This window comes from Acanthaster planci, linkage group LG11 (assembly GCF_054643075.1).
Source record: "Acanthaster planci isolate LZ-2023a linkage group LG11, COTS_SCS, whole genome shotgun sequence".
Classification (NCBI taxonomy): Eukaryota; Metazoa; Echinodermata; class Asteroidea; order Valvatida; family Acanthasteridae; genus Acanthaster; species Acanthaster planci.
This window is the reverse complement of record NC_141787.1, coordinates 7,047,910-7,067,463: the sequence shown is the minus strand read 5'-3', so window position 1 is coordinate 7,067,463 and position 19,554 is coordinate 7,047,910. Positions and strand designations below refer to the sequence as shown.

The following is a 19,554-nucleotide window of genomic DNA, read 5'->3' as shown; positions in this document are numbered from 1 at the left end:
CCATTTAGTTTATTGTCTAATCCAATAATTGACAAATCTGTGATGTGGAAATCACTGCCTGACAGTGCTAGATTTTGGGATAGAAAACTACAGATCTTAATTCAGTGACACGAGACTCAGTGATGCACATAGGCCTGTTGACTATGAAGTAGTTAGTCTTTTGTTAAGAGATTAATTGCTTCCCCTCTGAATATTGTCTGTAGCCTGGAATGCAGTTGATTTTGTGTCTTCCTATCACAAGGTGTTAACCACTAATCCTCACGGCCGGCCCAGGAAGGCTGACCAGGGCCAATAAAGTTCTCCCTGAATAGGATCTTTTGTTCACAACCATGGCTGTGTAAGCCACAAACTCCATTGTTGTCAGGGTTGCTCGTGAAGCTAGACAGTCCAGGGCAGACGGTTCTTTTCAAACCGTTGAACTGTCCAACACCAAAAGACGAACGGAATGAAGGGGGATTAACACCAACTGTTCAACTGTTTCTAAACCGTCTGTATTTTGACCTCACGCCTAAGCTGTGCTAAGCCTGTGGATGAACTGGCCCAATTTACACAACAAAGCCGATGCACAATAACCATTCGTCGTAAGCTGGGAGTCAGGGCTTTTGTACCAAGGTGGGGGAAATTGTGGTATGCATCAAAGAGGTTGCTGCATAGCCAACTCCTTTTCGGGTAACTTTCTCTTGCAATCATTGCCCACTTGCAGTTGAAACGGGCAATGGTTTGAAAGGGGATTAAGGGCAATCATTTCCCGCTTGGTGAATCGTTTCTATTTGGATTCTGCACCAGCAACCGCAAGTGAACACTACTGACCCACTTAGTGACAAGAGCCTCCAATGTCCCGCGGTGATAAATCATTTGAAGCTGCAATTTATTTTGCCTCAAATTGATTGTATGGTTTGTACTTGTACATTGAGGACTTAAACTTTTTCCAGCACAAACTACTATTTATGGATATTCTTTGACAAACCTTATTTTGATTAAAATACCCTTATCATTTGGAAAGTGCAGAGGTTAGAATAACCCATTAATCAATGAATACTTGTAGTATTACTTTTTTTTGCGTTAAACTCTTAATGCTAATATTCATATTAAGATTTATCCAATTTATTTTCTACATGAAATATTGCAGGGTATTTGTAATAAAAATGTATGACTCCATTGCGTGGGGTGATGCAAGTTCAGGAAAGATGTTATCATGAATCACAGAGTTTAGTATGCAAATTACTTAGTGATTCGGCTTGTATTATGTGTGACAGTGATTGTCATCCGAACGTAACTCAGATTGGTTATGGTTATATAACTTGTTTGTATCGAAATAATTCAGGTGTGTTGTTTGTGTATTGTGCTTCATTTTTTTTTATATCCACGTTCTTTTTTGTCAGTTTCTGTTAGTTAAAGGTGCTATGTAAAACTGGTTATTATTATCATGTTCTCATGCTTCTTGATTCATTATGTGCTACAGAAACTTTTTCTGTGACGACATTTTTAATAGTTCACCACTTTATATACATCTTACAAAGACAACACACTTTGTTTTCTTAAACTGGTATTACTATAGTAGTAAAAGTGTTCGGAGTCTTTTGTCAGTTCTACATAAATAAACAGTGGCGTAACTACGGGGGGCACAGGGGTGCACGTGCCCCCCCGGGGGCCCCTGCCCCCCCGGGGCCACCCCCACATTTGAAATTTTGAAATGGACAAAAATATATATCTACCTAGTTCAATTATTTTCAGTGCCCCCTGAAAAAAAAATGTGCACCCCCAAGGTGCCCCCTCAGCTGTGGCACCCTAGTTACGCCACTGTAACTAAATGAAGTTTATTATCTACTTCCCTAGTTCTAATTTATTTCCAATTTGGTAAAACTGTCAAATAGGACTCAAATTTGCTGTATGGTTTTGCATCTTTAATTAAGTGTGTTTATATCACATCTCTTATTTTGTGAATATTATTGAAGCTATACTACCCACTTTTATTCTTTCAAGATAGAACAATTCAGTTGAATTTGAGCAAAATCCTCGTTTATTTTGTGGTTTTATGGAGTCGAATCAACATTGGTGTGTTATTGGAAAATGCAGCATCAAAAATCTATACAAACATGAAAGAATTGTTGAGACCATTTAAAATATACAAGGGCAAATGAACACAATCCCACCCCATCCCCACAAACACCTTGAATTAAATAGATAATTGAAAGTGTAAATACAAGGAGCACGTTCAAACCTTGTAAAAACCTATCAACTTGTACATAATTAATAGACCTATATTTTTCAGAACCCAGCAAAAAGTACAGGGGCCAATGCATGTAGCATCCTTACTCGAGATGGGATCCCAGAACACACGCAGTACTTGTACAAAGTGTGTGCATTTTACATGTACAATGTACATGCATTTACACTAGGGCTGTGTACACATGTACTGGTAAACTCTTTTACTGTGTACATGTAAATGTAGGCCACTTTTCCCCCTTACTATAATGTTTGTGACCAGTTTGTATAAAATACTCCCAGAGGAGCCATTCACTGAAGCTTGAACTTATCTGGCCCATGGTTGGCCCATGGTCGACCTGTGGTTCTATGGCATAGTCATTGGTGGGGCAATGCCAAGTTAATAGACTGACCACCGGTACGAGGCAAGTCTGGATCGGTTAGATGTTGAGTGATTGGATAGATACCTTTATCCCCAGGGAGACATGCTACCATTATTTTTTTCTTCTGAAAGGATGTGGAGATTTGAAAGATTTTAAATGGGAGAAATTCGTAATGACGTTCGTATTTCAATGAGAGCATTTTGGACCTTAACCCCCACTTCCCGGTTCGCCTATATATAGGGGAAGGTTTCTCCGTCAGCATGGCCAAAATTTGACCCGCCCGAATCCGATTTCCTGGCGGGTCCCCAGCCTGCCACCGGCGGCGTGAGGCATGTCGCGAGGCCCCACGGCCCCGACGGTGCGGCGAAGGAGACACCTGCCTACCGGGCGGCAGGCTCGTTGGCCTGTTGGACCTGCGGTGCGTGGCGTTGAATCCCCGTCCACGGAAAACAGAGTCGGAGAGGTTTGGATGTCCGGGGTTCCCTGCGGCCGAGCGGGCCGGGATGCTCCGCCCAGGACTCTAAGAGGGCTATATTGTCCGCTTATAGCCATGCATTACCGACACGATCGAGCGCCAAGCTCCGGGGCGGTTCCCTGGGCAAACCCGACTCTAGGGCAATGGTGCGGTTGCTGCGGTGCGGTGAATTGCCTTCTTCAGAAAACCTGGCCCGAGAGGTTCGGATGTCCGGGGTTCCCTGAAGCAGGGCGGGCCGGGCGTCTCCAGCCTGCCGTCCATCGGCTCGCTGGCCCACCCAAGGCCTCTGAGAGGGCTATGCCCCGGGACCGGTTGGGCCCAAAACGTGCGTATTTCAATAAGAGCATTTTGGACCTTAACCCCCACTCCCTGGTTTGTCTATTTACAGGGGGAGGGTGGTCTCAAGCTCATAGGGATAGGGTTGCAGGGAGGCGGGGTGGTGGGGTCCAGCAGCGGGGGAGGAGGTCCAGCGCGCAGGGCCAGCCGGCACCCAGTGGCCTTCGGGCGGACCGGACTTGGAGGAGGAGACAGGGAAGACAAGCGGCGGGTGCGGCGGGAGGGCCCCCCCAGGCCAAGACGAGCGGCGGGGCCCCGTCGCTGGTGGGCCAGAGGTGTCCTGGACTGGGCAGTAGAGCGGGCGCAGCTGGAGGAGGGCCTACCGGAACTGACGGCGGAGTGAACGAGCGCTTCTCCAGTGGCCGCGGATTGGCTGCTGGGCTGCATGTCTGATGCGGCCGTCCCAAACTGACTTGAAATCCACGGTTAATAGTGTACCCCGCAGGAGGGCTCTGGGGCAGTTGCCAAGTCGGTCCCAATGCAAATCGTGCGATCAGCTGCTCGGCACGGATGAACCATGGCTTCCAGCCCGAGGGCGGCATCTGGCAGCGGGCGGCGTCGGTCCCGCGGTGGGTGCCAGAAGGGTAGCGTTACTTGGGTGCCCGCTGAAGATTTCTTCCTCGGACTTCGTTGACCGCGAAAGGTCGCATCTCCAGTTACTCTTGGACTCGGTCGCAAAAACCGACTCGGCCCCACCCGTGAACGCGTCGGTGAGGCACCCTAGCTCGCAAGAGCGTCTCTCGTCGGGTTCTGTTGGGCCCGAAACATTACGAATTTCTCCCATTTAAACGAATCCAAGTTAGACCTCTCTGACTCGGAAAGAAAACATCCATTCTGAAATTCCCCAGTGGACAATTTTTATTGCCCCTGGTTATAAACCAGTAGTTCTGCGCTTTTGACCTCTGCTGAAGGTACAAGTCCTTGGTACAAAGGGAATGACAGATATGTGTCATCCTTCGCTGGTTGTGGTCATTCATTGCTGGATTGATCACTGGCTTGATGCTGCGTAGTGATATGAAAATTAAAAAATAAGAATTTAGAGTTCATTGTCACGTACATTTATAATCTATATGAAATGTTTGGTGCACGTATAAAAAAGCAATTTGTAACAAAGTAACAATCATTTGCAAACAGAATATCAATGAGATATTTGTGTCATCAGTTAAAATGAAATATTCTGGGGCCTTTTTTTTCCTTTCAGGATGGAGTCTCCAAAGTAAATTGGCTGCCATGTAAGGGCAAGGTTTAGGTGATTTCCTCATCTTCATCATCCATCATTTTACAGTCTTGGTGCAGTTTTCAAAATATTCAGTTTGCCATAAAACCCGAGAAAGATATTTGAAAAGTCGTCCCGTTTTCATAAATCACAGATTTCTACCTTTGAATATTATACAGTTTAACACGGGTGAGCATTACAGTCAACAAATATCGTATGTCTTTGTTACAGAAAACCGTAGGCAAGCCACAAAAAAATCACTGTCAAAAAGTGTTAGAGGAAGCAGTATAGTTTTTGAGAGAGTGTCAGCAAGGCGATCAAGTTGAAACAAGTGATGGACACAAAGGCACTATTCTAACAGTGGATCCCTTCAAAAGGATCTTTGTCCTGCAAGATGGAACTGCAGTAAACCTTGAAAACATTCATTTCCATTTAAAGATTACTCATATAAATGTTTTTGGGTTTCCTACAAACGTCTTGGTCATGTATTTTTAAACTTCTTATTCCCAAAAAATCCTGGAAAAGTCATGACATGTAGTTTTCCAGGAAATGAAGTTTTGTGTGGAAACCCAGTTTTCACAACCAAGAGAGCAATTTAATGACAGGTTGACTCTAGTGTTAGATTTAATTTAATTAATTTGATATGTTTTCTGCTAACTTTATACTAGTTAATAAAATCTGTTTAGACTGTATACAATAAAACATGCCACAATCAGGAGGGATCACAGAAACTTTTTATAAATCCAGATTTTGGACTGGTAGTTTCCAGTTCGGGTTATTTCTTTTACAAAAACCCAAAATTGCGGGCCTATTTGGAAAGACAATGAGAGCTGGGCGAACAGTTATTTTCGATAAAGCTTTGGGAAAAGGCAAATAAAAACAAATCGTGACTAAAACCCATAAATTGAAACAAAAAGTGATCTACTGGCCAAAATCTTGAATTTTCGGCGAAAAAACCGGAGACAAACCTCCTCTGAGAGTCAACAGGCGGCGCTATTTCGCTCTGATTTTTACGGCTTTCTATGCGTGCACTGAACTAAAGGAAGCCCATTTGAAGACAAGGTAAAATCGACCACGTTTGCAGCCCCGGTGCAGGCAACCAAAGTCCTTCGGGCCTCTTACCCTCCCCCAGCGGCAACTTAAAAAAAACAAACAAACAAAACAAAAAGAAGAGTGAATTTTAAGTAGGTTACTTAACCAATGATATTTCTAATTCACCAAAAACAAACTCACCCCCACTTAAAAAAGTGAACGCTACCAAGTCTGTCATCCGAAGCCATTTTTCAAATGACATCCCTCCCCTTTTCGGTCTCTTGAACAATTTGTCAGTAACATTTTGCTGTGCTTGGCCCTGGGATGGGAGAGCTTGAATGTGGAGAATTCATTCTGGGCCATTCTTCCACAATCCCACAATTTCTTGGGCCACTCAATCTCCTCTTTTTCAAATAAACTCTAGGGGTACTTTTTCAGCGCCTCAGTTTGGCGAAGAATTCTCCCTGAATTGGGCAGAGCACCCCTAGGGGCGCGTATTTTGGTGTAATGCAACCTTTAAGAGTTGAGACGTGTCCGGACAGACTCGCAGTCCGGGGACTTTACCATATTGATGCGCGCGCATCAATTCAAATTTGTCAAGGAAGAGATGCTAGTAAGATTTGTGTGCAGACCAATTGTGCATTTTTGCTACATGATGCACTATTGTGGCGTTTTGATAGCTCAGTCTTTGCAGAGCAAAATTCTGTACAGTATCAGTTGGTTAATAATTTTGTTATCTACGTAAATATGAACCACCCGAAGCAATTCTCTGAAATGGCCAAATGGTTAAGCTCGTGGTTATCAGATCGTCAGATCGTGGGTTCGAATCCCACCGGTGACTTTTATTTTCCCAAAGCTTGCTGTCAGTCAGTAGCTATAAGATACTCTATTTCACCCCGCCAAATACCAACAGTACCTTAGCCCACGGGATAAGCTCTTCTGCTGGGACTGTCCGCGAAGTCCAGGTGAGCACCTTAGTACAGGTTCGAGACGTATGGCCGACTCGGCGGCCAGGGCTTAGGGGCTTGTCTCGTTTCCTCCCTTGCATGGTCGCTGGAACTCTTTTTAGAGTTAAATGGATGGGCAGGGAGGACGTGTGGTGGGCCGGGAACCCCGAGATCCCAGAAGAGTCCTATATGGAGGCCGGTAACTGCGATTCCTTGCGAATTTCAGGAGTCCGTGCGCCTGAATGCTTGGTCAACACCACATAACTTTTATATTTTTCCCTCACTTTTTTTTTTTTATTTCGTGAGCCCAAAACTCTCAAGGCAATTTTTCTGGGTTAAATACACAGATACACTTTTTTATTCATAATCTACATTTCTTAAATGTTCGACAATAAAACCGATTTCAACTGCGTTGGGGTCCATTTCTGCCTAGTGATCTCAATCAAAAAAAGCGACGTATCTCTGTGAATTTTTATTATTGAAGGTGCAAGAGAAACAGATCAAGGGGCCGCACAGTCTGGCACCTTATTTCATTGACGGAAAAACATTTAGTACAATTTTGCTTGCTTTCAACTGCAGAATCACTTGATATTTTCAAACAGAAATCCTCACAAAAGACATGCATGTCCCACTTGTATTGGATTAACCTTCTTGCGTCACGCCAACAGATCTGCTCCCCCAAATACAAGCACAAAACTGATTAAACAAAAGCAAAACAAACAAACAAACAATCCCTATAGTTATTTGAATTTCAAGAACAGAAAATGACAGAGAATCCACTGGATGTCGAATCAGTAAAGATTTGGGTTTTACCCTAATCACGTCCTAAAAACTGTATACAGCCTCTGTATACCGGGCACTCCATTCAGTTTTGTTTTTATCTCCACGTAACCCACGTTACATTTAATTTTGGCAAGACTGAAACTTCATGTTGTCATTTATATCTAGAGCCTCACTGGCCCTAAATTTTACATCCGTATTCGAGTTACAAAAAGGGACAAGGGAAAAAAGTCACCCATGTTACTTGGTCAAGAGTATGTCCCTTTTCGAACTCAAATAGCACACTACCAAAATTTACCTGCCATTTCTCAAAACCTAAAAAAATATTAAATGCAAGTATTGACCATTTCGTATTTCCCTAGGTGCTGTGCATGAAGACGACATGATGAAACACCGTCTTTGGAGTTAATATGAAATCCTGCAAAAGAGTTGTGATTGTACACACACAACACAAAGTTGGCGCATATTCTTCCTATTTCTTTAACTCGTATACAATTTGTCTAAAATGTACCTTTTTATTCAACCGCAGGCCTGGAGAATCAAAACCTTGACATAACACTGGCTTGTACACAGACTGACGTATGTAAATGGCATAAATGATGACGTGATCTTGTGATTTATAAATAAAATGTAACTTGGATAAAGATGCAAGATAATTTGTCTAAGAAGTATTAGATTTGGACCATCTGAATTTCAAACTTCTCATTAAAATGACAGCTACAATTAAATTATTTTCATGTAAAACCTCAAAATGCACATTTTTGTCTCAAGTAACCTTGCTTTCCACTTTTGTTTCACTATTTTCAAAGGGTGATCTAATTGATGATTGATGTTTTGTTTTCACGGTAACGACCATTCCCATATTCAAGCGCAACACACATGCTTTCCCAGTTAGGGTTGGGGCTAGGGCTAGGATAAAAGGGTTGGGGTTAGAGATAGGGTTAAGGTACAGATAGGGGTAGGGTAAGGGTTAAGGTTGGTATTGTGGTTAGGGCAAGGTTTAGGGATATATAGGTTTGTGGTTAGGGTTAGGGGTAGTATAATAGGGTTGGGGGTAGGGATAGGGTAACAGATAGGGTTAGGGTTGGGGTAAGGGATAGGGTAAGGGTTATGATTGGGGTTGTGGTTAAGGTTAGATTTAGTGATATATAGGTTTGTGGTTAGGGTTAGGGTTAGGCTTAGAGTAAGGGTTAGGTTAGGGGTAGGGTAACGGTTGAGTTTGGGGTTGTGGTTAGGGTTAGTGATATATAGGTTTGTGGTTAGGGCTAGGATAGGGTTAGAGTAAAGGTTAGGGTTAGGGTTAGGGTTAGGATAATAAGGTTGGGGTTAGGGATAAGGTTAGGGTTACAGATAGGGTTAGGGGTAGGGTGAGGGGGAGGATTGGGGTTTTGGTTGGGGTAAGATTTACTGATATATATGTTTGTGGTTGGGGTTAGGGGTAGTATAATAGGGTTGGGGTTAGGGATAGGGTAACAGATAGGGTTAGGGTTGGGGTTAGGGATAGGGTAAGGGTTAGGATTGGGGTTGTGGCTAGGGTTAGATTTAGTGATATACAGGTTTGTGGTTAGGGTTAGGGGTAGGGTAAGGGTTGTGTTTGGGGTTGTCGTTAGGGTTAGTGATATATAGGTTCGTTGTTAAGGCTAGGGTAGGGTTAGTGTAAGGGTTAGGGTTAGGGTTAGGGTAAGGGTTAAGGGTAGGGTAAGGGTTGTGTTTGGGGTTGTGGTTAGGGTTAGTGATATATAGGTTCGTTGTTAGGGCTAGGGTAGGGTTAGAGTAAGGGTTAGGGTTAGGATAGTGGTTTTGGTTAGGGCTAAATTTAGTAATATATAGGTTTGTGGTTAGGATTAGGGGAAGGGTATGTGTTAAGATTGGGGCTGTGGTTAGGGTTGGTGATATAAAGGTTTGTGGTTAGGGCTAGGGTTAGAATACGGGTTAGGGTTAGGGGTAGGGTAAGGGTTGAGATTGGGGTTGTGGTTAGGGTTAGATTAAGTGATATATAGGTTTGTGGTTAGGGTTGGAGCTAGAATAAGGGTTAGGGTAAGCGTTAGGCTTGGGGTTGTGGTTAGGGTTGTGGTTAGGGTTAGGGTTAGGGTAGGGGTAGGGTAATGGTTAGAATAGGGGATATGGTTAGGGTTAGGGCTAGGTTTGTGGTTAGGGCTAGGGTTAGGGTTAGAGTAAGGGTTAGGGTTAGGAGTAGGGTAAGGGTTAGGATTGGGATTGTGGTTAGGGTTAGTGATATATAGGTTTGTGGTTAGGGCTAGGGTTGTGGTTAGGGTTAGAGTAAGAGTTAGGGTTAGGGTAGCTGTAGGGTAAGGGTTAGGATTGGGGTTGTGGTCGGATTTAGTGATGTATACGTTTGTGGTTTGGATAGGGATATATAGCTTTGTGGTTATGGTTAGGGACAGTAGGGTGAGGAATATTCTTGGTGTTAAGGTTAAGATATCGTGAGTGTTGGTGATTGGGTTAGAGAATGGGACAGTCAGGATCAACATTTGACACAACTGAAAATACGACAACTCGAGTCAACATATTAAAAACATATCATAAAAATGACAGGAACAGTGCTCACTTTTCAAGTAAAGAGGCTTGCATCACACGGCAAAGTATCTAAATAACTAAACCATGTATCAAATCCACCACACAAGCGAACAGTCTATTTTCCTTTTTATCAGAACTGTTGGTGTTCCCGATTTACTCCAACCCCTGGAAAAAGGGCCTGCGTGATACCATTAAGGTTGCATCCCGCGAAATGATTGTATTTCTGCGTGCAAACTCATTGATGTTCTGTAATCCCAGGGATTTTTACAATAAAACATGCCATAATCAGGAGGGATCAAAGAAACATTTTTATAAATCCCGAATTTTGGACTGGTAGTTTCTTTCACAAAAAGCCCGAAATTGCGGGCCTGTTAGGAAAGACAATAAGAGCTGGGCAAACAGTTTTACTGTTTTGGATATATCTTTGGAAAAAGGCGAATAAAAACAACTCGTGGGTGAAACCCATAAAATTGAAACGAAAAGTGATCTACTGGCCATAATCTTGAATTTCCGGTGCAAAAACCGAAGACAAACCTCAACCGAGAGTCAACAGACGGCACTATATCGCTAAACCGTGTTTGGGTCCATTCCTGCCTAGTGATCTCAATCAAAAAAGCGACGTATCTGTATAGTGAATTGTTATTATTGACGGTGCAAGGGAAACGTATCAAGGGGCCGCACAGTCTGGCAACACTCGCCTCCTTATTTCATTGAAGAAAAAACATATAGTACAATTTTGCTTGCTTTCAACTGCAGAATCACTTGATATTTTCAAACAGAAATCCTCACAAAAGACATGCATGTCCCACTTGTATTGGATTAATCTTCTTGCGTCACGCCAACAGATCTGCTCCCCCAAATACAAGCAAAAAGCTGATTAAACAAAAGCAAAACAAACAAACAAACAATCCCTATAGTTATTTGAATTTCAAGAACAGAAAATGACAGAGAATCCACTGGATGTCGAATCAGTAAAGATTTGGGTTTTACCCTAACCACGTCCTAAAAGCTGTATACAGCCTCTGTATCACGGGGCACTCCATTCAGTTTTGTTTTTATCTCCATGTAACCCACGTTACATTTACTTTTGGCGAGACTGAAACTTTAAGTTGTCATTTATATCTAGAGCCTCACTGGCCTTCAAATTTATATCAGTATTCGAGGTACAAAAAGGGACAAGGGAAAAAAGTCACCCAAGTTACTTGGTCTGATGTTGTTGATCGTTGGCGTTACGATCAAAACAAGAGGGCTCGAAGTGTGCGGAGCAGATCACTGAGTGCTCGTTTGGTCCGACCACTTGGCTCGGGTCAGCTTCACTTTCGCCGTCCAAATTCGTCGACATTTTGGGTCAGATGGAAAACGATGCAGACTAAAACCATCTTTGGTAGTGTTGCTGCAAACAGCAACAATACAGGTCGGTGGCATTCTGAAAAAACTACGTTATTTTCGTGAAGGAGTGAGGCGAAATTCTCAAGAAACTTTACAAGAAGTGCGTGTGACGCTGCCGATCGAGCTGCCACGCATAACTGGGAAAATTTGCCGATCTCCGGAGTAAACGTCACACATTCTTATGTTCTTATGTCAAAAAGTTTTTTTATTGATATCAAGGCGGTGCAACCAAGGTAAAATGAGCAAAAAATTGTTCAGGTAGAAACACTTTATCAATTCAAATAATAAAAAACACACTACAAAGACCCTCTAAAGCCGTGCATTTCCGACACAATCGAGCGCCAAGCTCAGGGCGGTTCCCCGGGCGAACCCGACTCTAAGGCGGTGGCGTGGTTGCTACACCGCAGTGAATTGCCATCCTCGGAAAACCTTGTCCGAGAGGTTCGGATGTCCGGGGTTTCCTGCAGCCGAGCGGGCCGGGCGTCTCCGGCCTGCCGTCCATAAGCTCGCTGGCCCACCCAAGGCCTCTGAGAGGGCATTGCCCCGGGACCGGTTGGGCCTAAAACGTGTGTATTTCAAGGAAAGTATTTTCGACCTTAACCCCCACTCCCTGGTTTGCCTATATATAGGGAGGAGGGTGTTCTCGAGCTCATAGGGTTAGGGATAAGGGTTAGGGATAGGGTTGGGGCTATCGGTAGGGATAGGGTTAGAGATAAGAATAGGGTTAGGGACAGATGGGTGAGGGGTATTGTTGGCGTTAGGGGTAGGATAGCGCGAGTGTTGGGGATAGGGTTAGAGAAAGGGATATTTTGAGCTATATATTAACATCAACATTTGACACAACGGAATATACGACTATATTTCTATATATCAATAACCCTATCCTTATATATTTGGATAGGGCTACGGTTAGAGATAGGATCAGGGATAATGATTAGGGATACGGTTGGGGTTAGGTGTAAGGTTACGGATAGGGTTAGGTTTAGGGTTAGAGATAGGGTTTGGGGTAGGGTTAGGGTTAGAGAGAGGGTTAGGGTTACGGATAGGGTTAGGTTTAGGGTTAGGGATAGGGTTAGAAAGAGGATTAGTTTTACGGATAGGGTTAGGGGTAAGGTTAGGGTTAGAGATAGGGTTAGGGTTACGGATAGGGTTGGGGTTACAGATAGGAATAGGGGTAGGGTTAGAGATAGGGTTAGGGTTACGGATGGGGTTAGAGATAGGGTTACAGATAGGGTTAGGGTTAGGGTTAGAGATAGAGTTAGGGTTACGGAAAGGGGTAGGGTTAGGGTTAGGGGTAGGGTAAGGGTTAGAGATAGGGTTAGGGTTACGGATACGGTTAGGGTTAGGGTTAGGGTTAGTGGTAGGGTTAGGGTTGCGGATAGGGTTAGGTTTAGGGTTACGGATAGGGTTAGGGATAGTGTTAGGGTTAGGGGTAGTGTTAGGGTTAGAGATAGGGTTAGGGTTACTGATAGGGCTAGGGGTAGGGTTAGGGTTAGGGTTAGAGATAGTGTTAGAGTTACGGATAGGGTTAGGGTTAGAGATAGGGTTAGAGATACGGTTGGGGTTACGGATAGAGTTAGGGGTAGGGCTTGGGTTAGAGATAGGGTTAGGGTTACGGATACGGTTAGAGGTAGTTGTAGGGTAAGACATATGGTTAGGGATAATGGTTAGGGATAGGGTTGGGGTTAGGGGTAGGGATAGGGTTTGAGATACGAATAGGGTTAGATGGGTGAGGGATATTGTTAGCGTTAGGGGTAGGATAGTGCAAATGTTGGGGATAGGGTTAGAGAAATGGATATTTTGAGCTAAATATTTACATCAACATTTGACACAACGGAATATACGACTATATTTCTATATATCAATGACCATATCCTTATATATTTGGATAGGGTTACGGTTAGAGATAGGATCAGGGATAATGATTAGGGATACGGTTGGGGTTAGGTGTAAGGTTACGGATAAGGTTAGGTTTAGGGTTAGAGATATGGTTAGGGGTAGGGTTAGGGTTAGAGATAGGGTTAGGATTAGGGTTAGGGTTAGAAATAGGTTTAGGGTTACGGATAGGGTTAAGTTTAGGGTTAGAGATAGGGTTAGGGGTAAGGTTAGGGTTAGGGGTTGGTTTAGGGTTAGAGATAGGTTTAGAGTTACGGATAGGGTTAGGGTTAGGGTTATGGATAGGGCTAGTAGTAGTGTTATGGTTAGGGATAGGGGTAGGGTTAGAGATAGGGTTAAGGTTACGTATAGGGTTAGGGGTAGGGTTAGAGATAGGGTTAGGGTTAGGGTTAGAAAGAGGGTTAGGGTTACGGATAGGGTTAGGCTTAGGGTTAGAGATAGGGTAAGGTTTGGGTTAGGGTTAGGGTTATGGATAGGGCTAGGAGTAGTGTTATGGTTAGGGATAGGGTTAGGGTTAGAGATAGGGTTAGGGTTACGTATAGGGTTAGGCTTAGGGTTAGAGATAGTGTAAGGTTACTGATAGGGTTAGTGGTAGGGTTAGGGTTAGAGAAAGGGTTAGGGTTACGGATAGGGTTAGGGTTAGAGATAGGGTTAGGGGTAGGGTTAGAGATAGGGTTAGGGTTACCGATAGGGTTAGAGGTTGTGTTGGGGTTAGATATAGGGTTACGGATAGGGTTAGGAGTAGGGTTAGGGTTATAGATAGGGTTAGGGTTACGGATAAGGTTAGGGTTAGAGATAGGGTTAGGGGTAGGGTTAGGGTTAGAGATAGGGTTAGGGATAATGGTTAGGGATAGGGTTGGGGTAAGGGGTAGGGTTAGGGTTAGGGGTAGGGTTAGGGTTACGGATAGGGTTAGGGGTAGGGTTAGGGTTAGAGATAGGTTTAGGGGTAGGGTCAGAGATAGGGTTAGGGATAATGGTTAGGGATAGGGTTGGGGTTATTGGTAGGGATAGGGTTAGAGATAGGAATATGTTTAGGGACAGATGGGTGAGGGGTATTGTTGGCGTTAGGGGTAGGACAGTGCGAGTGTTGGGGATAGGGTTAGAGAAAGGGATCTTTTGAGCTATATATTTACATCAACATTTGACACAACGGAATATGCGACTATATCCCTATATATAAATAACCCTATCCTTATATATTTGGATAGGGTAACGGTTAGAGATAGGATCAGGGATAATGATTAGGGATACGGTTGGGGTTAGGTGTAAAGTTACGGATAGGGTTAGGGTTAGAGATAGGGTTAGGGTTACAGATAGGGTTAGGGGTAAGGTTAGGGTTAGAGATAGGGTTAGGGTTAGGAATAGGGTATAGGGTAGGGATAGGGGTAGGGTTAGAGATAGTGTTAGGGGTAGGGTTAGGTTAGAGAGAGGGTTAGGGTTACGGATAGGGGCCAGAGGTGTCCGGGACTCGGCGGTGCAGTGGGCGTAGCTGTAGGAAGGCCTGCCGGAACTGACGGTAAAGTGACCGAGCGCTTTCCCGGTGGCCGAGGATTGGGTGCTGGGCTACATGTCTGTCGCAGCAGCACCAAACTGACTTGAAATCCACGGTTAATAGTTTACCCTGTAGGCGGGCTCTCGAGGAGTAGCGCCAGGGTGCCGAGTCGCAAAGTCGGTCCCAATGCCATCGTGCGATCAGGTGTTCGGCAGGGATGAACTGGGGCCTCCAGCCCGAGGGCGGCATCTCGCAGCGGGCGGCGTCGGTCCCGCTGCGGGTGCCAGACGGGGAGCGTTACGAGGGAGCGGCGTGCGCTGAAGATTTCTTCCTGGGACTGCGTTGTCCGCAAAAGGGCGCATCTACGGTCTCGCTTCGACTCGGGCGCAAAACCCGACTCGGCCCCACCCGTGAACGCGTCTGTGAGGCACCCTAGCTCGCAAGAGCGTCTCTCGTTGGGGTCTGTTGGGGCTAAAACGTGCGCCGAGTGGGCGCAGGACTCCCGAGCCGAACAAGAAAGACACGGGCGGCCTCAACGGAGCGCGCCGGAAGAAGGCCAGGCAGGCAGGGCATGCCAAAAGAGAAAAAGGGGACGCCAGGCCCCGCCAGCGGGGACCGAGTGCTGCCGGCCCCGTGGCAGATCTCCGAGTGGACCGCCGGAGAGGGAACGGGCGCCCAGCGCCAAGAGAGAGAGAGAGAGAGAGAAGAGAGCCTGCGCGGACGGGATGCGGAGGGGGCGCCCTTCCTGGCAGCCGCCGAGGCGGCGGGTGGGCCCCGATAGGCGAGAGAGAGGCAGAGGCCTATTGCGAACCCATCGACCTCAGATCGGGCGAGATGACCCACTCGACCTAAGCATATCACTAAGCGGAGGAAAAGAAACTAACCAAGATTCCCCCAGTAGCTGCGAGCGAAGCGCGAAGAGCCCAGCGCCGAATATCCGGGCCCCCAGCGGGCATGCAGGAACTGTGGCGTGAGGAAGTCCGGTCCGGCTGTCGCGGCGGGGCCGAGGTATTTCTGATCGAGGTCCCCCGTCGTCCCATGGCGGGTGTCAGGCCCCTGCGGGCGCCGTCCGGCCGGTGACTAGGGCTTCCGGGAGTCGGATTGTTTTGTAGCGCAGCCCAAAGGCGGGTGGTAAACTCCATCCAAGGCTAAATACCGGCAGGAGACCGATAGAGCACAAGTACCGTGAGGGAAAGTTGAAAAGCACAAAGGCCGAGGAGATTCAGCGAGGTCGGCGCGGTGTCCGAAGCACCCCCCTAGCCGGGGTCTGGGGGCGCCTCCGCGCCCGGCAGCGTGCACTTCTCCCGGGCGCGGCGCCCGCGACAGGCTGGGCATCCGGGCCCGCATAGGCCGGCCTGTTGGGGTTCCACCGGCCACCCCGGTTCCCCCGACCGCGGGGGGGGGGGCGGTCGGAGAGCCTAGAGACCGGCCGTGGTCGCGCCGGCCGCCTGGCCGAGGAAGGGACGACGGGCCGCGCCCGCCCGCGCGCCGCCTCCCTGCAGCGGCCGCCGGGCCGGGCCTCCCGGCCCGCCGGAGGGCCCCGCCCGCCTCGACCGTCCCAGGTGGCGCCGGGCCGGCGATCCCTGTCCGGGCCGGTGTCGGCCGCGCTGATGCGCCCCGGGTCCGCGGGCGAATGTTGCGAGCCCTGCCGACCCGTCTTGAAACACGGATCATGGAGTCTATCGGGCTTGCGAGTCTGGGGGCCGCCAGGTGAAGCCCCGCATTGCGACCGACGCTCATCGGAGCCCAGAAAAGGCGTTGGTTGATACAGACAGCAGGACGGTGGCCATTGAAGTCGGAATCCGCCAAGGAGTGTGTAACAACTCACCTGCCGAATCAACTAGCCCTGAAACTGGATGGCGCTGAGCGTGCCGCCCACACCCGGCCGTTGGGGCAGAAAGTGAGTGGGATTACCGCCCTGGTGGTACGCCCCGGCGAGTAGGGCGGCCGCCGCGGTGCGCGTCGAAGCGCCGGCCGCGAGGCCGCGTGGAGCCGCTGTGGGCGCAAATCTTGGTGGTATTCGCAAATATTCGAGTGAGATCCTAGAGGGCCGAGTGGCGGAGAAGGCTTCCATGTGAACAGCAGTTGTACATGGGTCAGTCGATCCTAAGCCTTAGGGAAAATCCGCTCCGAGCGAGGCTGGGGCCTTGCCCCCCGGGCGAAAGGGAATCGGGTCAATATTTCTGAACCCGCAGGGTTCAGAAATATTGTCCGTCCTCCGTGGCGGTCCGAGCTGCGAAGTAAGCAAGCCCGCAGACGCCGGCTGGGGCCCCGGGAAGAGTTTTCTTTTCTTGGTAAGGGGCGGGATCCCTGGAATCGGCTTGTCCGGTGCTAGGGGCTGCTGCCCCGTAGAGCGTCGCGTCTCTGGCGGTGTCCGGCGAGCTCTGGCCGGCCCTTGGAAATGCGGGGGAGTGCGTGGACCGTCGCCTCGGGTCGTATCCAAAACCGCAGCCGCAGTCTCCAAGGTGAACAGCCTCTGGTAGAGAGAACAATGTAGGTAAAGGAATTCGGCAAGCCGGATCCATAACTCAGAGAAGGATTGGCTCTGAGGGCTGGGTTGGTCGGGTCGGGGCTGGAAGCGGGTCGCGGCGCCCCATGCCCGCGCCGTGTCCGAGCGGCAGCACTCTCCTCCCCCCCGCCGGTAAACTGCGGGATTAACTATGACTCTCTTAAGGTAGCCAAATGCCTCGTCACCTAATTAGTGACGCGCATGAATGGATTAACGATATTCCCACTGTCCCAATCTACTCTCTAGCAAAACTACAGCCAAGGGAACGGGCTTGGCAGAATCAGTGGAGAAAGAAAACCCTGTTGAATCTGACTCTAGTCTGACCTTGTGAAGAGACACAGGGGTGTAGGATAGATGGGAGGGCCAAAGCCCGACGGTGAAATACCATTACTCTTGTCGTTCCTTTACTTAGCCGGTGGGGCGGGGAGCAGGCCCCGCGCGGGCCCAGTCTTCTGGCACTACGCGGCCGGCCGCCACCCGCTCTGGCGACAGCGTCAGGCGGGGAGTTTGACTTGGGAGGTTCATCTGTCAAAGGGTAACGCAGGTGTCCTAAGGCGAGCTCAGCGAGAACAGAAAACCCCTCGCGGAGCAAAAGGGCCAAAGCTTGTTTGATTTTGATTTTCAGTATGAATATGGACCGTCAAAGTGTGGCCTATTGATCCTTTTGAGCTTGGGAGTTTGAAGCAAGAGGTGTCAGAAAAGTTACCACAGGGATAACTGGCTTGTGGCAGCCAAGTGTTCATAGCGAGGAGGGCCGGCCGGCCAGCCGGCGGCCTTCGGGCGGGCCGGACCCTGAGGAGGAGGAAACCGGGGAGGACTGGCGGCGGAGGAGGAGCGGGCGCAGTCGGAGTAGGGCCCGCCAGGACTGACGGCGGAGTGAACCGGCGCCCGCCCGGCGGCCTGGGATGAGCTGCTGGGCGGCTGGTCTGAGGGGGCCGCCCCAAACTGACTTGAATTCCAGGGTTGGCAGTATACCCCGCAGGAGGGCTCTGGGGGAGTAGCGCCGGGGTGGCGAGTTGCCAGGTCGGTCCAAATGCCGTCGTGCTACGGGCCGTCGGGCGGGGAGGGACCCAGGCCTCCGGCCCGGGGACAGAGTCTTGCAGCGGGCGGCGCCTGTCCCGCCGTGGGTGCCGGACGGGCGGCGTTGCGTGGGCGCCCGCTGAAGATTTCTTCCTCGGACTTCGTGGTCCGCGAAAGGTCGGATCTCCGGCTCTAGAGAGCGTCTCTCGTCAGGGTCTGTTGGGCCCAAAACGTGCCTATTTCAATGAGAGCATTTTGGACCTTAACCCCCACTCCCTGGTTTAAGTATTTATAGGGGGGAAGGTGGTCTCAAGCTCAGCTCCAGCTGCCAGAAATCATTACAGCCATATATTGTCAATACGATACGGCCATTTCCACACGGTGGAGCCCAAGGCTCTGGACAAGCCCGGCTCCGGAGCAGCGGGGACTGGTGGTGTGGCGCGGCGAATGGCTGTCTTGGGGAAAAAAACCGCCGCAGCCGCACGCCACCCCCCTTAAGCTGTGCATTTCCGACACGTGTCCCCTGGCGAAAACAGCTCCAGGCCGGCGGGGCGGGTGGTGCAGCGCGGTGAATCGCCTTCCTCGGAAAACCTGGTCCGAGAGGTTCGGATGTCCGGGGTTGCCCTCGGAAAGCGGGCCGGGCGTCTCCGGCCTGCCGTCCATCGGCTCGCTGGCCCACCCAAGGCCTCTGAGAGGGCTTTGCGCCGGGACAGGTTGGGCCCGAAACGTGCGTATTTCAATGAGAGCATTTTGGACCTTAACCCCCACTCCCTGGTTTGCCTATTTATAGGGGGGAGGGTTGTCTCGAGCTCAGCTCCAGCTGCCAGAAATCAGTACAGCAATATATTGTCCATACGATACGGCTATTCCTACACGGTGAAGCCCAAGCCTCCGGAGCAATTCCCCCTGGGGTCTGGACAAGCCCCGCTCCGGAGCGGCTGGACAAATGTGGCGGCTCGCCGCCCCGCCTGGAGGCCCTCCGGGCGCTCCGTCAATGGCATTTTTGGCGCGGCCGGCCGACGCCTTCAGCCCAGGAGAGCGTCGTCCGGCCCACCAGGCCTTGCCAAGAGGTGTCGGATAGGTCGTTCCCGGGCCGCGGCTGGCCCTACCGGAGAGCCCCAGGACGGTAGGTTCGGAAAAAAGTGGCGGCCCGCCGCCCCGCCGGGAGGCCCTCCGGGCGCTCCGTCAGCTGCGGAAGAGCAAGCGGGAGAGAGTGAGGGAGAGGGGAGCCAGGGCCCCTCGGAGAGCAGCGGGTTCTCCGCTGCCCCTGATCAGCAATATATGCAACGTCCGGATCGGCCCGGCAACTTCCGCGGAGCGGTGCGACCGGCCCGCC

At 49.0% G+C, this 19,554-nt stretch overlaps 2 pseudogenes; one reads left to right on the top strand and one right to left on the bottom strand.

Moving 5' to 3' along the window:
- Positions 1–15,527: 15,527 nt before the first annotated feature.
- Positions 15,528–17,171, top strand: LOC147797314 (large subunit ribosomal RNA; annotated as a pseudogene).
- A 341-nt stretch (positions 17,172–17,512) lies between these two features.
- Positions 17,513–19,554, bottom strand: part of LOC147797312 (uncharacterized) — an 11,745-nt pseudogene continuing 9,703 nt past the window's right edge.